The sequence below is a fragment of the Pteronotus mesoamericanus genome, unplaced genomic scaffold (assembly GCF_021234165.1).
Source record: "Pteronotus mesoamericanus isolate MK-2021 breed Mesoamerican mustached bat unplaced genomic scaffold, CSHL_Meso_final contig_68, whole genome shotgun sequence".
Taxonomy (NCBI): domain Eukaryota; kingdom Metazoa; phylum Chordata; class Mammalia; order Chiroptera; family Mormoopidae; genus Pteronotus; species Pteronotus mesoamericanus.
In genome coordinates this window covers 26881452-26894204 of record NW_026555234.1, presented here as the reverse complement: position 1 = coordinate 26894204, position 12753 = coordinate 26881452, and positions in this window count along the sequence as shown.

The window sequence follows — 12753 nt, the reverse complement described above, 5'->3', positions numbered from 1 at the left end:
GTTTCTAAGTGATGAACGAGAGTCCCATGAAGAAATTCTTCTGTTATTTAGAAATTTTTAAAAGCAGGAAAAGAACAAATTTTGTATTAGCAACTGAAAATGTATTTCAAAGTGATAATTAATCATGGTTGTTAGGAGGAAAGTAGTTTAGAGAAATAATCCTGTAATATTATATTCATACTTTTTTTCTTCCATCAAAAATGACTGAAAATACTATTTCTTTGGGTTATTAACAATTTCCTTCTTGCTCTTATTATCAATAACCTCCAATATAAAGGAAATTATTTGTATTTCTGCTGCTATATTTTATATTCCAAAATCTTTTAATCATATGACCTGTGTTTAATATTTGGTACCATTTCTATGGGTCTGTGTATGTGTTTGTGTGTATAATGTAAAACTAAAATTACTTGCTTGAAAAATGCAAAAACAATGACTATAATTTTCTCTTATAACTATAATAATAAGTGATGGCATGAAAAATAATGCAAATTGGAAACATGTTATGAATGCCAATCAAGGTATTAATGACTAAATTCCTTCCACTAAAATAATTTTTGTAACTCCCTTCAGAAACACTTACCAGCCAGGGTGACAATTTCATTAACATTTGTTGCATGTATTTCTTTCATTTTTGTGTAACCCTGTGTATGGTTTTTTAAATTTGTTTCTCTTTTACATGTACCCAAACCAAAATAATAAAATAATGAACCAGTTCAAATATAAGATCTCCACATATAGTGATAATTCTTCACATTTATATGCCACAACGTCCTTCTTCCAAAAGATCCCCTTGATACCTCAGGTATTGTTTATTCAGAGATCTCAAACACTAAGATCTGTGGTCTCCAGATCTTTGTAACTCAATTTACCTTCTCATCACTCATGAAAACATGGATACTCTTGAGTTAAAATAATAAAATAGGATAAATGTCAAACTCAGTTTACACAAAATAGGTAATTTCAAATTGGGCTGAAGCTAACCTTTCCATAATCTGTTCCAATAGAATTGGCTAATAAAACACTAAATATTAAAACATCTATCTGTCTGAAGCTTGGCCAGGATTCCAGAATTTGTAGTTCTTTTTCAAGCTGACATCTTTGGACTCACATGACTTGCACAGCACTGGTTTTATACCCGCCATTAATCTAAACTGAAGACCAAAAAGGCTGAAGTAGCTCTAGCTTCATGCTCTGTTAACCTGGAGTCTGCCAATTGTATCAACTGTCAAAGAAAACCAGAACTGGACAGCAGTTTGTGGGAAGAGGAGATTTTATTTGGAAACTATTGCAATAAGGGTAAAGAAGCCTCGGGATAGAGCTGGGCTCAGTTCTAAGTAAAGCAAAGAAAAGTGGGGATTTATAGCCAAGGACCAGGTTGCAGGGCTGGGAGCTGGGAGCGCTAGGGCGATTCTGACTAGACTTTGACAGGGTTCTTGCTGAAGACAGACCTGGGTGGTTCATCAGTTACCAAGAGAAGAGATGAGGACCATGATCAGACATCAAGGGTAAGCACATATTAAGGGCGAAGGATTCTTGCAAAACAGACTTAGTAGGATTCTTGCTAAATTTGGTCCATAAAAAGATGAACATGAAAGCCCAAAGGTCAAGGTTGAGAAAAGCGTTCAGAGGAACCTGATTAAAGTTGGTCAAAGAGAGAGCCTTTGTCATCACTCTAATAGACTTTACAGGGCCTATTACTAGTATTAATTGGGGGCCATATATTAGAAATAGAACAACTTTACTTTGCTATTTTTAGTTTTCCTTTGAGAGAGTGTTGTCCTATCATGGAACTTCAGGCATCGTGCCATTTCTTTACAGAAATTTGTTCCAAATGTCTCTATACCCCCAGCGCCCCCAGAAATAGACCTCAAGAAAAGATGTGAGTAAAAGCAGTTCATTGAGCATGTGACTCTGAGAAGCACCAGGAGGACAGTGGAGAAGTGAGGAAAGGGAAGAGCGAGAATGAAGAGTGCCTAACGAGACAGGACACCCCTCGGGGTACTGGAGCTCAGTCCTAACAGGGACAAGAAAGCTAAGGCTTCTAACAGCTTAACTTGGTCATCGGTTGAGCACTGTTCCTGTGAGATGGTAACTTCCTGGCATCTCAGATCTTCAGGTACACGGACAGAATGGGCTTCAGTAGTCAGAGAAAACCTTGAGACTAAGACTTGCCATTGCTCTGAGTAGGAAGCCATCAGCTTACAGAAAAAGACGGAGTCTGCAATATTTGTGAACCATTGCTTTCCTTTCATCTGCCCTGAGATCCACTTACTTATAATGGGAACTCCTCTTGGGCACTTGTTGTGGCTCTACATTTCTATTAAGACAGGTTTATTGAGGTATATTTTATATACAGAGAAATTCACTTTTCTTTTAATATACACAGTTATACAAATTTTGGCAACCCTATGCAATCATGCAAGTACCATACAATTAAGATACAGAATATTCTCATCACTCCAAAAAGCATATTTCTTTTTTTATTCCTTTTACTTAGAGTTTTACATTATTTTATTTTATTTCAAATCTCACATTGTACCCTTCCTGTGTCTTACTCCATTTTGGTTTCCTCCTTCCTTTTTCTTTTAAACTTTATTTCCCCCTCTCTGCATCTTGTTCCTACTCCTTACTCTTACTATTTCTCCTCCCTCTATCATCTCAAAATCATTCTTCCTTCCTTTAGCCAGCCCATATTTATTTATATTCAATCTCCTTCTCTCACATTGAAGATCTGGGAACCACTGATCTAATCTCTGTCTCTATAATTTCACCTTTTCCAGGATGTAATATAAATGGAATCACACAGTATGTGGTCTTCATCAGAAATGGAAGTAGGTGAAGAGATGGAAGCTAAACTAAAACAAAACAAAAAAAAGTATAAAAGATTCAATGTCAAGTGAAATGTAATTTTTGTGTTTGGTTTTATTATACAATTATGGAAAAATTGAATAAACCTAAAGGAGGAAAGAAGAGGATAGAATACAGGGTAAAAGATTATTGTGAGAATAAGACTGTTATGAAGAAATAAGGTACAACAAATATATAATGCGTGTATCCATGCAGAGACCCTAGGTCTTGGGAATTAACAGCTTTCTATTTGTTAAAGAAGTTAACGTGTCGCACAGCACCTTGACTTATGGACAGTCCTACAAATAGAAATACCACAAGTTTTCATGGCTGGATTGTCATGGTGACAGATGTCCTCTCCACCTGCCACTCATACTGCATGTTATGAAAGCCATTCCAGCTACTTAAAAACTAAAAAGTGACTTAAATGAGAAAAACTACACTTGAAATCATTGTGACACATAACCTTTGATCATCAAAATAAAAATTTTACATTATGCCCACTATTTTGGTGAATAGGAACTGTAACTCATGACTGCAATTCATTTGAATTAATGGGGGTGTTTTTATTAAACAGTCTCAAAAGTGACATGGTGTTCCATTTATCTCTGAGAGAAGTCTTTTGAAAATGAAAAGAAAAATAAATATTTTGAAATAGCATTTACATCTTTAAATAAGTTAAAATGTAGAGTTAGTTTGCAGTGCTTATTCCATCTTAAGCCCTATGTCAACAGCATACAATTCTGTCTCATGAAACAGAATGTTTAACATTTATTAGTTTTTCCTTGAAGCATGAAATTTATATTTACATCCAACATTTTTTTAAATTGCTAGGCTTGTTTTGATAAAAAATAAATAAATAAAGTTTCACCGGTATTTCCTTTTTTTGCAATACATCATTTATTTGAATTTTCAATGCAGGCGTTTTAGAAGTCAATTTATTTCATCTCAGTAAATTGGACATAATGTATCATCCTAGAGTGAAATTTGTTTTTTTATCACCGGGTTAATCCTTAGAGACCTGAAGTGCCAGCCTAAACATGAGGCTCTCATCTCAACAGTATATTCAACCGAAACAGTAAGCGGGAAAAGGTTTCAATAGGCAGATATCAAAACTCACCACATCCATAAAGGTATATCTAAAATACAATTTATTACTGAATACATAGTCTCCCACTCACCATTTCTTATTCAAAATATATTCTTACTTATTCGCAATCTCCAAAGTCATGACTCAGGATAGATAAAGAAGCTTGCTTACTTATCACTTTCCTATTTATAAACATGTATGTACCTATTTGAATGAAATCATAATATCTTTAGAAATCACCCATTATTAATTTAACTGTCATTTATATTTTAAAATACATAGTAGGTAACATGTTTTAAACATTTGAAATATACTTTTATGATAACATTGTTCATTTTAAAAGCTTTTTTAATATACTCAGTGACTTGAAATTGAGTTCAGACTCCTCAACATTCAACACACTCTGGCTCCAACATAACTTTTCAGGCTTGTTTTCTATAATCCTCATAAATTTACAATTAATTCTATTTAAACTGGTCTGCTAGTGCTTCCCTCAAACACTTTGTTGTTTCTTCTACCTGCTTTTCTCCGCACTCTTTTCCCCTCCGAGTAATCTGCTTTCCTCCTCTCTGCTCAATTAAATTTCACATACTTTAAGATCTAAATGTATTCACAGCCCTGTAGCCTGTCCTTATTTTTGATCAGTTAAGTGATCTCAATTTTTCTGAAACCATTTAAGTATTATATCCATAAATAAAACATTGTATGTGCCTGTTGCTATACTCTTCAGAATTATCTGGGCAAATATGTTCACCAGATTTAGATGTGATAGGTTCTATGTCCTACACAAAACTTAGAATTCATGGAAACCTTCTCCAATTGATAGGCTGTCATCTTCTAAGGCAGCTGAAACTGGAGTATTGATTTGTACCAGTACTGGATGGTATGTGAGGTTTGGTTTATCTTCCAGATTAGGTGGCATATGGAAGTTAACTATGGGGAAAAGAAAACTGGGATACTTCAAAGAGATAAGCATTTATTCCCTTATATATCTGAAACAGAAATATAGCAAAGTTTTCATTTCTGTAAATGCATCATCAGTGTTAAGATACCATGAACACAGAAAATACATAATGGTTCCAAAAATGGTTTCATATTTTCACATCAAAGGTCACAAATGTGGATGTCTAAATTATAGGAAGAGAGCGATAGCTGAGATGTTTTTCACATAAAAAACTCTATAGAGCGTTGTCCAAGGTGAGAAACAGAATTATTTACTTGATCTTGGTTAAAATTGAAGAGGTCAACAGCAATTTATATATTTTCCAATTAGACAGCTACTTTTTTTTGTATTGAATAATTAGTGCATACTCATTTAATCTCTCGTGGCTCTCCTTTCCTCTTCAATTGCACATTTATTGAGAGCTCATTTCTTGTATATCTGCAGAAAGCAATGATAGGAACAGAATAAATATTTAGAAATCATTGACAAATGAAAGTATTTCCATTAAGAAAATAACTTTTAAGAAATAAAGGGGTCAGGTAAAAAAGGTGAAGGGATTAAGGAAAAAACAAAAACAAACAAACAAAAAACCTCATAGACATGGACAATGGTACAGTTATTGCCGGAAGGAAAGGGTGGTAGGAGTAGGTAGAAAAGGGTAAAGGGATAAACAGTGATAGATGGAAGGAGACTTGGCTTGGGGTGGTCAACACACCATACAATGTACAGACGATGTAGTATTGAACTATACACCTCAAAACTATATAATTTTATTAACCAATGTCACCATAATAAATCTAATAAAAAATAAATAAATTTTAAAAGAAATAAATATGTTTTATTTTGGGAAAACACATGGAAAAATTTATTTATTTATTGCACACCTACTAAAAGTATTCAAACTATATATTTTAGGGATAGATGCGCTTTAAACTAATCTATCCTATAATAATGCATGTAGGAAGATACTTGTCAAATGTCTTCTTAGTGTTTTACCATAGTAGGTAAACTGATTTTCTCCCTGCTTTTTCCCCCTAATCTTAAGGAAGGAGTCAGATATTGAGAATGAATGCTTCCTCATAAAAATTTATAATCTAATAAATATTATTAGATTATTAAAGTCAACAAGAAAAAAATATACCAGCAAGCATAATAAAAATCTGTCACATAGTCAGTAGATATATTCCTAGTATCAGACTCAGGAAACAAATAAAAAACAAGGATCTGGCCTGCAGTTGATAATCACTATTAGTGTTGATGACCTGGCTTTTCCAAAAAATCCAAAAGCTATTCATAAAAAATACAACAGAAGTTAAATAAATAACCTAGTCCCCAGTTTTGTGGAAAATATAGGGTCACTTTTACAAAGTCATAATGTAGACTCTACTACATAGATTAGCTTTTGTGAAAACCAATAAAACATATTTAGACTGTTTTAACCCCATTTTACAGAAAAAAATATAAATAAAAGTTAAAGCACTAAGAGGTTTAACTGAAGTTTCCAATATTATCACTAAGTCAATGCCACCATAAGAAATGAGTGAAGCAATAGATATTTCTACTTCTTATCAGCTGCCTAACTTGGACAACCCATCCACTCAGCAAGAAGTCCATTAGCCTCTGCCCAAACTTGCCCATATTTATAGATTGACTGAAAAGATGAGATGGCAATTCAGTCAATAACCTTTGACACAAATTCAGACAAATCTAGTGCTCTTCACAGTGACAAATTACTCTAGAAAATTAACTGTCGAAAGTGCAGCAATATGATAAAGATTGATTATTTTATTCTCACAAGTCTGCTTTGAGTTAGAGTAACAGCCTCATTTGGACACAGATGACACCAAAAAGGAAGTACAGAGCAAATCTTCATCTCAGCTGACAAGGAGAAGATGGATTTTCACAGGATAACAAGGGTGATGATTCTTTTTCCCAGAGAAGGAACTTGTGTTTTGTGAGTACCTCTTTAAGGTTATCTTTTACAGTCTCATCAAAGAAGAATATCATATTTTTAATCATCTTGCCCACCTCAAGGCAATTTTAGACCCTTGCTTCAACTTTCTTAAGCAGAGTTGAAAGAACTTGCTTTCAACTTTTACATCTTTTACTAACATAATGTGATTCTAAACATTTTTAAATTGCATACAGTGTTTTCATAAAAGATATAAAAAGATATTTATTAGACTTTAGATTTTTTTCCTTCAAAGATTATAAATAATAGCCTGCAGACTAAATTCTATGAGGAATTTAAATCTTTTCTTGAAGTTCAGGTAGGTATATTAGAAAGGATGTTAATCATTTCCAACAAAAAATATCAGTAAAACTCTCCTTTTAGAGTTTGTACACTCTATTATTTATGTGATATCACATCAATATCTCCCACTGCTAAGCACCTTATAAAAAGATATTATTTTATAGAGGAAATATTTGAAAACAGATAGCATGACCCCAAAAAGTAACTGGACACTCACTGAAGTATCATAGATATAGATCTGAAGTTATTCCTCTAAGGAAATGCTTCCCACTGTATTTTTACCCCATTACAGATCTACAAACAAATAGGGAAAGAATAGAAAAAATAAATAAATGGAACCATGTTATCACAGAGATGAGAAATTTAAAAATCTTTAATAATGGAGGTTCAGCTGTGAAGAAGATCTAAAGGCAACAAGGGCAGTGTGGCATGGAGGACATGGGAATGACAGCTCCAGTGCATATTTGCAAGGACACTGCAGAACCAGATGTGATGGGGAAGAGCTGGCCAGAGAGTGAAGCAGGACATGTGCCCCAATTCACAAGAAGCCGGCTCTTCAAATAAGCAAACAGAACACTAAACAATTAACCAAAGGAGTCCAATCTTCTCAATTGCAAGCTTCCAAAGAGAAGAGGAAATGCAGCCATCATCATCAGAAGGCATAGAATCATGTAGTCAAAATATCTGGATGCCCAACCACCTCAGATCAGGCTCGTTTGGCAGAATGTGGTCCTAGCAGAAGCTGTGGATATTACAGTGTGCTGCTATTGGAGAACGAATATGTTGTGATGGCAACTAAACACACTAGAAACAATCAGCAAAGGTCAGCAATTTCTCCATCTCTTTATCGGATCATCATTTCTCATCAAATCAAGTGAGACGCTGATTCCCCAGTTGTGGGGAATACTGGCTGCTGACTGCTGACAGCCAAGTCCTTCTTTGGAAATTGCCCTTGACTATAGGAAACATTCTTACCTAAAGTTATGCCGCACCCCTGAGACAGCCTATATGCAATGATTGGTCACTGGGGGAGGGTATAAATACTAAGCTATCTATGCTCAATTTGCAATAACTCGGAGGAGCCATCTTAGGTCCATGGCTCCCTGTTGGATCAGCTGAGACCAATGTTCTGTATTGAGATTCAATTTCTCATTCTGCCCAAATCTCACACTCCTTCACAAGTGTTCCTAGGAGCATTCTTGAATAAACTTCTTGCATACAAATTTCCTTATTGAAACTATTTCCTGAGGATCCCAGCTAAAAACAGTTCTTACCACAAGCGGTTGAGGAAGCAGAGTCTAAAAATGAGAGTTTGAAGCTAGATTATCACCAGCTGGCTAGACAAGAACAGTATCATGGGTGGTAATTGGAGTGATGACGGAAACTGGCATATTACAGCAGTGAAATTTTAAAAATGTAAATTGATTGTAAAGTGGGATGGGAAATCAATTAAATAAAATGCATCAGCAATTGCACTATCTCAAGCATTTGATAGGTTCTGAAGCGGTAGTTATTGTAACTACAATGGAATAGGATGACAGTTTCTTGTGCTATTGATGCATTGGGGAAAGAAAATGAGGTTCACATATGCTGATGCCAGAGACCAGAAAAGCTAAGAATCAAATCAAGGGCTTAATTACAAGCAATGTAGAGTTTCAGAGGAGCTTGATTTGTCAACTCTGGCAATTGTGTTATGGAAAAATGGGGCTCAGGTTAGGGAGGAATTGGACCATAAAACTTTGCTGGAAACATCTGGCATGAAGCAGTCAAGAACCCTGAGATGTGAGCTTTCTCAAAACTGCTGGGTCTTCAAAAGTGACCCTTTATTCCCCATTGAAGACTGAAGCTCTCTCATTTTTTAAAAGTAACAGCACACATCTTCTCTTGAAATATACCTCTACTATTCCTTCTGGTTACTAAACAAAAATAAAGGTCAACTCACAGTGTAATCCAGAGAGACGCTGGCCTGGTTAAAAAGGAAGACTATTTGGCTGACGAAGCTATAGGATATAGGCCACACATACCTGTAAGATCCACAGTGATACGTGCAGTTGTGGAATCTGAAGGGCTAGAATAAAGTGGATTAGGTATAAAGTTGGATATGGAGACTATATTGACATAGGGACACTCTCTCCCTTATGAAAAAGTGATAGGGGAGGAGAAAGGCCAAGCTTGCTTTATATTGAGTTGACTAAAACCTGTTATATTTTTTCTGTAAAATAAAAGACATTTTTCATTTTCACCAATAACTTTATTTATTTGGATATTTTGAGTGTGTAAGCTAACTCCAGCTATTTGCTTCTAGTGGGTAGAGGCCACGGGTGCTGCTAAACATTTTCCAATGCATCAGACACCCCATAGCAAATAATTATTTGGCCAAAATGTCAATAGTGCCAAGAAACTTCACAGACCACTTTTGACACATTTTATCAGTCACAGCAACTTCACCATGCACTGCACAAATCTTTGGGTTTTCTGTTGGGTTTTTTTTGTTGTTGTTGTTTCAGTTGCATTCTTGTCTTTCTTGAAATAATAAAGCATAATATGCTGAAAATATGTATTTCTTCCATCTTCAATATTAAAATGGCTGCACGAAAATTCACCGATTTTACTGTTTTTTTAATGTATGCTGATACGACAGCTGTCTAACGATATAACAAAATAGTTTCCAATGAAGTTAAAGATGACTAAGCACTGCTAGAGCCATTGTACACAAAAAATGTAACGGACTTTTTGGCCAACCCAATAAATGGGTCAGTTCATTACATGAAATAATAAGCTGAAATATATATTTCTGATGGAGAACAGTCCCACTCAAGATGGCTCTAAAAACTGCCATGTGGGAAATCATCCTTGGGGAAAAGCTTGTGGTACTGCACTTGCTAGTCCATACTACTTAAAAAGAGAAGTTGTCTAAGCAAAATTATGCATAAATTCATAATGCAAATGACTTGATTTCTTGTTCAGGGACCTAGATAGACAAAGATAAGGGACAGGTAAGGGACAAAGAATTCTAGGAGAGAACATGTGTATCGACTGATCTGAGTCATGAAGTATAAAAATCTTTGTGTTACATGTTAATGCCCATCAGAGAGTACCTACCATTAGAGAGGCACTAAACCAGCAAGTAGACAGAATGGCTTAACCAGTCCACATTACCCAGCCTCTGTCTTTGAACAATCCTAACTTTTAACAATGAATTCTTGACCAACGAAGTCACAGTGGCAGGGATGAAGACTATTCTGGGCCCAATACTAGAGGCCCCATCCACCAAGACTTATTTATTTACTCCTGAAACAAAGACCAACTTGGAGCCCCAATATTGTAATAACTTGTCAATTATCCACTTGGTTACAAGTTGATTTCACAAGAATCTCCACTTTGAAAGGGGCAGCTATTCACCTTGGTGGAATGAACACATATTCTAAGTATGTATTTGTTTTCCTTTCTTTAGAGCATCAGAAAGCTTCTAGAGAACATGAACTGTCCATTGGATGTGTTCTACAAAATGAAAAACTAAACCAAGAAAGAATAACTCATAGTACCCAGTCATCATAGGTTCTGACAAAAGAGATAAATAAGAAGAACCCCCAGAATGATATTTAAGGAAAATAGAAAATGACCCTTCTCAAGCCAAAAGAGACTTCCTAAAATGTTATGGAAAAAATAAGACTGTGTGTGTATGTATATTACAGACAATATAAAAATAGATGGAATCATATTCATTAGAAAAATCTTGGCAAGAAATATATTAAAGCTTATAATTCTCTGCATTTTTAAGTGGATTTGGTTACTCAGGTCACCATAAAACTTTTATAAATAGTACCAATTTTGACTCCAACTCAGCAAGGTGGGAATTAATTTAATCTTGCTTATTTTAGAGTATAATCAGTGTCTCTGAGGGTTTAAATAACTTGTTCAAAGTCACCCAAGAGACTAAGTCATTCTCCAAACCAGAAGAGTAGTAATGTTAGAGTTATATGTGATTTTTTCCTACCTCTATTTTTCAAACTTTCTGAAATATGGTTATGCTGATTTTATGGTGAAAATAAATTTGTAAAATAAGAAAAACTAGATCCACTAGATATTCAATACATATTCATAGAATTTCCAAGGAAATAGCAACACAGAATAATTGTCATTCAAGATCACCTGGTTCTACTTTAAAGATACAGGTTAAATTTCATGCCAGGAAATTATGTTCTCAGCCTGAATTGTCCATGCAATTATAAGTATGTCATTTTTCCTCCTTAATCTAATAACTCTAAGTCATTGCATTTAACAACTTGCTATTTATATTACAGAGCTTGCCGAAGAGATTCTTATTTAAACAGTATCATAGTTTTTATGTTACAAATAGAATTTTCTATAACAATATTTTTAAGTAAAAGAGGAAAATATTTTCATATTACATCTATCAGTTCCACTGGTAACTTTTTGGATCCCCTCTTTAATACATATAATGTATCTGAAGTATACTTTAGATATTAAGAAAGGAAATAAAATGAGTGGTTTTCTAGCCTCTGGATATGTAACTTCATTCAAAAACTAACAGATCATGTTCTCTGAAGATATAAAAAATACAAGAGTTAGGAGGACCTAGAGAATATTTTGCATTATAAGCTGATTAATACTGACTTTTTATCTCCTCCCCTTCAAAGTTATAAATAGATCTTATGAAAAGAGGTGTTTTTTTTTTAAGAATATGCTATGAATCATAATTTGGCTTACTTACTATATTAAGAATTTAAAATGTACCTGTAGTCAGGTACTTGAACTTCAATAAATAATTTTTTTTCATATTAGTCCTCAACATAAAAACAATAACTGTGTTCTTAACAATCTAAAGCAGATTTGTTTCTGATACCTTATATGACTTTGGAAGTCATTATTTTAGAATCAATTGGGTCAAATATCTCATGTACAAAGTGTATTGGGTATGAGTAGGACAAATGCTACTATCAAATGTATAAAAGAATACCATGCTTGAGATAGAGACAAGAACTAATTATTTTTTTAGCTCCAGACCCACTGTCATAATCAAATAAAAGGGATATAAATTCATTTGTATACTGTAAATTACTTTGTTTTAAAAATTTACATCAAAATTATTTTTCTCTTATCATTTAAGTTTGTTTTATTTATGTTCAGCTCTTAAAATGAACTCTTAAAATATTTAATAGTGAATGGCCAAAGAGATTCAGATACAAAATGTCTTTCTTTTGACTAGTTTGTCTTTTCCTTTACCTCTTGTTATGCAATTTTTTTTAATTTTTGAAAAAATTCATTTGTTGAAAAATGTCTAGTAAGTCTGATTTCATATGGATGACTTGGGCTTGTTCTCCACCACAGAGAGACTTCTCTAACTTCTCCCTTATCCCCTCACCCAATTAAGCACCATCTTTCCCTTTTTATGCCCTGTGTACCTTAGATGTTGTGATCACTGCAGAAGCACGATGGATCTCTACCCAAAATCTGGTTCAGAATTCAAGACTGATGAAACCATGCACACACCAAGAAGTTACGAAAAGTTTTACTGCTTCTATAATAAGGCTTTCTGAGAATTTAAGGGCAGGCTCCCAAGGTGATCTGAAAATGTCTTGAGTGAGCAAGGAA